This window comes from Bison bison, unplaced genomic scaffold (assembly GCF_000754665.1).
Source record: "Bison bison bison isolate TAMUID 2011002044 unplaced genomic scaffold, Bison_UMD1.0 scf7180017864243, whole genome shotgun sequence".
In the NCBI taxonomy this organism is placed as follows: Eukaryota; Metazoa; Chordata; class Mammalia; order Artiodactyla; family Bovidae; genus Bison; species Bison bison.
This window is the reverse complement of record NW_011494815.1, coordinates 3,615,611-3,623,575: the sequence shown is the minus strand read 5'-3', so window position 1 is coordinate 3,623,575 and position 7,965 is coordinate 3,615,611. Positions and strand designations below refer to the sequence as shown.

The 7,965-nt window shown below is 53.4% G+C and overlaps 1 protein-coding gene across 1 annotated transcript in view; it reads right to left on the bottom strand.

Annotated features, from left to right (window-relative positions):
* The window catches only part of SHB (Src homology 2 domain containing adaptor protein B), a 134,887-nt gene that overhangs the window by 1,115 nt on the left and 125,807 nt on the right, over positions 1-7,965 (bottom strand). The window lies entirely within an intron of this gene.

Sequence of the window (7,965 nt, the reverse complement as noted above, 5' to 3'; positions counted from 1 at the left end):
CATCCACTGCTGTCATGTGGCTAGTTGTAGCCAATGGAATGTGGGGAGAACGTGTGCTCCCCAGCTTTGCCCCAACACTGGCAGTCTCCTCTTGGTGCTTCCTCTCTCTGCTCAGTAAACCCTGCCTGCCTCCTCCAAGGCCCAGCCTGAATGTCTCCTCTGCCAGGAAGTCTTCCAAGTTCCCGCTGGCAGAGCGCCTTCCTTCCTCCAACTGCACCGAGGATATAATGCCTCCATCAGCACTTGCCTTCCTGAACTGTAATTACTTATCCATCTTCTCGATTCCCTTGGGAGCTCCAGAGCAGGGTGCAGGCTCTGTGCCCACCGTGCTTGGCATCTGCTGAAACGGGCAGTGGGTGGGTTCCTCGGAGATCAAAGCAGAGCCCTGAGCCTGTGACATGCATGCTGGGTGGGGCGCCACTTCCGCCTGGCCCAAGTGGACTTCTCCCACCTCCCACTGAGGACTCTGACCACATCGGGTCACTAACCCCCAGTCAACCCACCTTTGCTCAGACTGCCCTTTCCCTGCTCACTCAGCTCCAAGCCTGGCCTAGCCACCACACCTATGGGTGCCTGGTTTCCAAAACAGTCTAAATTTACTGTGTCGCTTAGTGAGAAAGCTGGGGCTCTGACCTCCTGCGCCTTCTCCAGAGCCCATCCTCTGTGAGCAGCCCTAGGGGCCGGCTTCCAGGAGACCGAGCCCATCCCAGGCGAGGCTGAGAGCGCTGTGTGGACGCAGGTGTGCAGCCTCCAGCCCTTCTGAGCTTTGGTTCTCGTTTCAGCTGCTCCCACATCTCTTCCATCCAGGACTGGGTTCTCCTCCCTTACCGGTGCCTGCTCTATTAATGCATCAATTTGGACTCCAGGACCATTTTCAAATGGGCAGAGCAAATGCTTAATGAAGTGCAGGCACTGAGTAATACATCTGCTCATAATAATGTATTTAGAGATGTCACCCTCAGCTTAAAGGAAATCGTTCGGAGAGCAATTATGTTTCAAGAGAGAATAATTCCTGTAAAGAACTGAAATTTAAATCAAGATTTTTTAAGGCTGACAATGTTCTAATTACAGAGCCTGTGGCAAGCTTTGCTCCTCAGTGAAGGGTCATTTCACTGGAGAATTACCTCATCTGAGAAGCAGGAGGCGCACTTGCTTAAGCCGGTGCATGCTTTAAAATACGAGCAACTCCCTCTGAGCCCAAGACTCAGCTACCTGCTACCCACCTCCGTGGAGAGACGGCAAATCTGTGCTGGCCTAGAAGAGTCTGTAACTGCTTGAATTCAGGGCCGAAATTGTATGGCTAATAAAACTAGGGACAGTTAAGAAGCCTTGTAGTCTTGGAGGCCACGTGCTCAGTTTTACCTGGAGAAGGGGTGGGTGGGTATGGGGGCAGCAGGGCTGGAGCAGAGGTGAGTGACCTGGGTGGGTGGGTGTGGCCTCAGACACGTCATGCCCTCTGCCTGGGTGATATTTTGGGCTTTACAGCTGGTGCTGCAAAGCACAGGATGTGTTAGATCTCAACAACTAGCTGTGAGCTGGCCTGAACGCCAAAGCTTTCATGGCATTGTGGGTATGAGGTCGCTAGGGGAACTGATTTAGTATCTAAGGAGGTTAAAGAAAATAACTCATATGGGTTAACAGGATATTTTCACACCAGTTGTTGTGAAAACATTCAGTGAGGGAAGTGGGCAGGGATGCTGGCAACAGGACAGAGCCAGAGAAGGAAGCTGAAGCTCTTCTGTTCCCAGATCGAAGGCTCTCAAGGTTACCACATACTAGGAACTCCACACTGATGTCTCCATCTCAACAGACATGGGCAGGCACTGGGACCTCCCTGCAGTCCTTCCTGACTCTCCAGGCCCACTGGTTTTTCCTCTGATGCTGGTATTTCAGTACATACTAGTTTATAACCCTGAGCTGGGCTATGCTGAGGGGGCGGGCGGTCACAAAGTTCAGAGCTCAAGGCAGAGAACTCAGGCCTGTGACCCTGGAATCCAGGGCCTGACTATCCCCCGCAGAGGGAGAAAGGCCCACGAGCTGGCCCTCAGGCTGGAGTTCTTGCAGGAACGGCCCTTCCCCTTGGGCTCATGCACTGCACCCTCTATTTCTCTGGACCTCAGGCTCTCCTTGGGCCCTACTGGGCTCTGTCTCTACCCACACTGGACCCACGGTAAGGCTAACTGCATGGCCTCTGAGGGCGCTTCTAGACTTAAAGTCCTAGATTCCACATCTATGAGCATCATCTGCTGCCCATGAGGTGAGGGCTTCCTGCAGGAAGGGATCAAGTCAGCCTCATGCCCCCTCCACTGCTGCTCTTGGCCTCCAGTCCCACTCTCACAGGGCGTTGGCCTGGATGGCTCTCAGGGCTGATGTTTCCTGGGCACTTCCTGTGAGCCAGGCCATGTGCCCAGCACTGAAGCTCCAGACGGGAGGTAGTTGACTGGGGGTCACGTAGCCATCAGCTGCTGTTGCTTCCCTCCCTGGGGGCCTTTCCCAGAACCCATGCTCCTGACCTCAGCGCCATAAGCTCCAAGAGAGGGCCCAACCTAGTCCCCAACACTCCCCATGAGGCCAGCCGGGGGGCGGATGAGAGACATCAGACTCTGAGCAGGTGACTTCTTGACTGCCAGCCTCAGTTCCCACGGCACCCACCCTGCCGGTAACAGTGGATCAGAGCAGCACAGGGGCTGGCAGTAAATGGCCGTCCCGGGGACCAAGGATGGTGTGTCCTGACCGGTGCAGTCCCCTGCCCGGAGGGACCATCATAGAGTTGGTGGGCCCCGAGAGGTGAGCGGGGCTTTCTTTCTGAGACAATCTGTCAAATCCCAACTTAACACAAACGATGGGCAGAGCCTTGTCAACACACACGCAGGAGGTGTGCTGCAGAGATATATCCTGATCGGTCACAAGGTCCCTATGAGTGAGATGCCACCTAACGACAGCTGAAGATTTAAAAACGGCTGCCAGGGATGATTTTAATAACTGCCAACTCAGAGGAGGAAATCCAGCACAAGATTAAAATTTTCGGAGAATGGAGGGTACATCAGATACCCAGCATGCACAGGGATGTGTGGGGCTTTAGGAGCAGGAAGTAGCCTAGGGACCATGCATCCAGGGCCGGGTTCCAGGCCTGGCCACCTCCCCGTCATGGCTTCTGAGAAAGCATGGGTCCCCGGGGAGCTCAGACAGGCTGCCACCTCCTGCCAAGCTCCTGCGTCAGTCCTGTCTCCTTTGATAGGACATCCTATGAGAGCTAAGTCACAATTAGGGGTGTCTCCAGCGGGTGACCTGTCTAATGAGTCTTGTAAGGCTGGTGGAGGCTGGGGATGCTGGGGCTGTCAGGGTGTTCAGATCGCTCATTACCATCACAAAAAGCACCTCCTTGTAACCGGGATTATCAAACGTGCCTGGCGCGTCAGGCCTAATAACAGGCCCCACCTCGTCTCATAATCATGGGCTTTAATAAAACATCACTCAGCCCGCAGCTGCTGGCCCGAGCAGGGTGCGAGGCCTCACCTCACGCTTTTAGACCTAATTGCTTGATGCATATTTCATGAAGAATCTTGGGTAATAGTTATATTAAATCGCTTCTTTTCATGATGAAATGACTTAAAAAATACTTGATATAATATTTATGTGGGAGAAGTCGAGGAAATTGTCCTTTGGGATTAGTGTGTAGGACCTGGTTACAGGAATCCACGCTCAGAGGTGTGATCTTAGGTCTATCTCTTTTGAAAGGTAGTTGGGGAGATGCTCTCTTCATGGAGATGCTCCAGCACATTGTCCCTCAGCTCAAGACCATCCAGGGCTGTCCTTGGGACCCTGCAGAATAAAGGCTGAACCCCACCGTGCACCGAGCTGCTGCTACCGGCTATCTCATTTAAGCCTGCAGCAAGGCTGACACTTTGCTTGGTGTAACTACCGTTGTTGACAGATGGGGAAACCAAGGCTGAAGGAGGCTGTGTGCCTCCATGGGCACCTTGGGGCTCACACGACAGGTACTTCCTGTGGCAATGCTGCCTCCACAAGCAGATGGCTCTGATTCAGCACATCTGCTCTCTGACCTCCAGGGAGATGTCTACAGAGAAAAGTGTCTACAGAGAAGACGTTTTTCCTCCTCATCACACCTCTGAGCAAGCCTCTCCAGAAACACTTGTGAGTGTCTGCAGAGAAGCATGCTCCAAGGAGCTGCTGTGGGAGAAATCACCCAGACCTCGGGTGATGGGGGCCTTCAGGGGAAAGGCACTGGGGTGACATCTCCTGAGGACTTTGCCTGTGCAGGCTGGACCTGCACAAGCTTTGAACTTCCCTCTTGGGGCCTGGGAGCCTGGCAGAACAAATGTGCACAACATGATTGCCACTGCTGCCCTTGGTTGGTGACTGGACCAACCTGTGGCTTCACAAAGAAGCTGGGAGGGCTGACATTATCTGCAAGAACCCCAAGGGCCAGAGGGAGAAGCAATCTGCCTGAATCGAAGGGAGAGGACACCAGGGCATTCTGAGTCCTTACAGCCATGTGGTGGGGTTCTCCAGCTGTGCCATGCATGGGTGGGGGGCATGAAGGCCCCTTCCAGCTGAGACGTTGTAGGGGTCGAGGGAGCTGGGGGAAGGGGTTTACAAGGTCACACGCCTTCTGAAATCGCCTTCATGGGGACAAGCCAAAGACACATGCACCAAGTTATAGAGCACAAACATCTAAATGTGAACACTGCTGAGCCAAATGACTTGATTTACAACCAAATAATCAGACTTTCAATAAATGCATTGGCAGCGACTAGCCTCCCCAAGAAGCCCAGGCATTTCTCAAGCTCTAAGTTGGTGGCTCAGGGTGAGATCTTCAGTAAATCATGATGAAAAGCCATCTCCAGGGGGAAGGAGCGGAGAAGGCAATGGCACCCCACTCCAGGACTCTCGCCTGGAAAATCCCATGGATGGAGGAGCCTGGTGGGCTACAGGCCATGGGGTCACTAAGAGTCGGACATGACTGAGCGACTTCACTTTCATTTTCATGCATTGGAGAAGGAAATGGCAACCCACTCCAGTATTCTTGCCTGGAGAATCCCAGGGACGGGGGAGCCTGGTGGGCTACAGTCTATGGGGTCGCACAGAGTTGGACACGACTGAAGTGACTTAGCACCAGCAGCAGCAGCAGGGGGAAGGAGAGCTGGCCGATGCCTTTTGCAGCAAGGGTTGTTTTGTGCCACAAAATGCAGCAGGTGGGTCAGAACGAACCCATCGGGGGCAATTTTCTCAGGAGTAGACTAACAAAGTGTCAGACAGGAGGACTGCAATGATCCAGACAGCTGAGGAAGTGAGCCTCACATCGCTGGAGGTGTGTGACTGGGACGGTAATGTGCTTGATGACTTTTGTAATTCTTCTGGTTGGTGTCCCTACATAAGCTTCAGCAAGAGCACACGAAAACTACAAAGGGAGATGTGCATGCAGAGCGAAGGGTGATATGTGAAATGTTTCAGAGCTTTAGGAAGAGGAAAGAGGACTTTCCTAGGAATACGAAGACCCTTTTGTGTTTGAAGCACATGGGGTTGATGGTGATGGCTGGACTGAAGTCAGATGCCTGGGTCCAAACTCTGACCCCACTTATGTCATTGGCTGGGCAGGTCCCCTCTCCCTGGGCCTCAGCATGCTTGTCTGGAAAAGGTAGAGGGGGTTCCTCCAGCGCTGAAGTTCTCAAGCCAGTGAGAGACGTCATAGGGGCATGGGAGCTGCAGCAGCACTGCCAGTGGGACTGGTATACTCACACAGGGATAGCCAGTTTCCGGGCTTGGGGACAGCACAGTGGCAAAAGCAGGCTTTTTAGCATCTGTGCCAATGGGATGGATGCCAATGGCCTGGGGGGTTGGGGGGGGTGTCTCCTTCTACAGGACAAGCCCCTCTCTACCCATACTCTCCTTGGGGCACTGATTATCAACGGGGCAAGTTTACCTCCTTCCTGGGGACACTTGACAATGTCTGGAGACAGGGGAGCCGCTGGCATCTCTAGGTGGAGGTCAAGCATGCTGCAGAGGACAGAGCCACAGCATAGAATAACCCAGCCCAAACTTCAACAGCGGCAACTCACGGGTCACCAGTGCCTCAAATCCTTCATGTGTGAAGTGGGACTAACAAGAATAGATGTGAGGCAGAAGCGAGAATGTGTCTGTGAAGGAAGCAAGAACACCTGATAAAGGTTAGTTGTCCGGCTCCTCATTCAAGGGCTGAAGATGTGGCACAGAATTTGCCAAAGGGATGCACAGGCTCCAGGCTGTTTGCAAGGACCAAGCGCCTCCCAACCCCCCGTCACTCCAACCAGCAGGTGCAGGGGGAACATGAAGCACCTGAAGGCGGGTCCAGAACAGGGGTCGGGCAGGTGCTGGACAAAGGCAGTTGTTGAGGCAAGCACCAGCTGCTGCGGAGAGGACTTGGAGGGCACAGTGGTTTTCATAGGCAAAAGGGGAGCTGGAAACCTGAGGCCGAGCCAGGTGATGCGGAGAGGGAGATGAGGGGAGCACTCCGGGGTGAGGAAGGTCAGACGACGGCAAAGGGATCACTGCCTGCAGGTCCAGAGGGACCCAGACCTGAGTCTCCCAGGTCTGAGAGTCTCCCAGACTGCCACTTCTGAGCTGTGCCTCTCTGAGCCTCAGTTTCCTCAACTGGAGCTTTCACTGCCCACGCGCAAGGACTGTCCTGAGGTCCCAGCTGGGTGGGGCATGGCTTTGTTTGCACCCACACACTGCAGGAGCCCTCATAGAAGGTGCTGCCCAGGCTGAGCACTAAGTGTGCCCCCGCTCTGCCTGGTCTGCCGTTCGTGGCCGTGTTGGCGGCAGGCCCACCCCCTGTATCGGGGCAGCCTGCCTGGCTGAAGTGGGAGGTCTGGGTTCTGGCCCCAGCTCTGTCACCAGATGACAGTGGGCATGGTGTTTACATCCCTGAGATAGATTTTCCCAAACATCGAGTGGTATTTCTCAACACTCTCAAAAGCTCATTGTTATACACCGGGGTCCATGTGAAAACAGAATGGGAATGATGAGGAAAGAGCCTTCTCTCCTTAAAAAATGCTGGTCTAAGGCAGTACTGTGGGTAGTGCTTTGCAGTCAACATTTCTGATGGACACAAGATGCCAAGCAGAGGCTTTGGAGGCCATGTCTTTCCCTGACTTTACTTTACAGATGACATGAGACCCAGAAAGGGGTGGAGGTTTGCTCCCATTCTCCAGTGAACCCAATATGACCCCCACCTTGTGCCATCAGCCATAGGGCACTACCCATAGCTTCTGTATGCTCTGAGAAGGCAGTGATGCTATACAAGGTGCAGGGTGGAAGTGGGCATGCAGAGAGCGGGAGAGACAGCAATCCACCTATACCCCAGTTCTCACCTTCGTCCTTAAAGCAAGGTGCTTACCCTCGTTATCCTATGGACCCAACTCCTTTCCTGGTGGGGCTTTCCTCACTAACTGAGCAACTGATTCATTAGCACAGCAAAGAAGGGGACTCGCCCACAAAGCATCTGATCCAACTCACAGTTTTACTTAAAAAAACAAAAACAAGTAAAGAAGGAAAATCCAGAAGGGTCTTTAAAAACTGCAGACTAAAACAGATCTATTTGCTCAGCAGCCCTGCCTCTAAGCTGAGGATCCATTCTTTCTCCCTGGAATTTCAAAGGCACACACGTGACTCTAAGCCAACGTGGCCCTGGCCAAAAGCCTTTTGCAAATCATGTGAAAGACAGTGATCGGTGGTTTTCAGTGGAAAAGCTCCCAATAAGCCTTGGGGATCTGGGCCACAGTCTCTTCATCTGTGAAATGGGGAGATCTTTATGACGTTCCCTAACCTCACTGAGAGCAAGGGAAAAGAGCCCTGAGCAGTAAGTCGAGACCTGGTCCCACCCCTGGTTCTCGCCCTCTTGGGCCTTGGTTTTCCCATCTACACAACAAAGGGAGAGGCCGAGGTGATCACTGAGGTCCCACA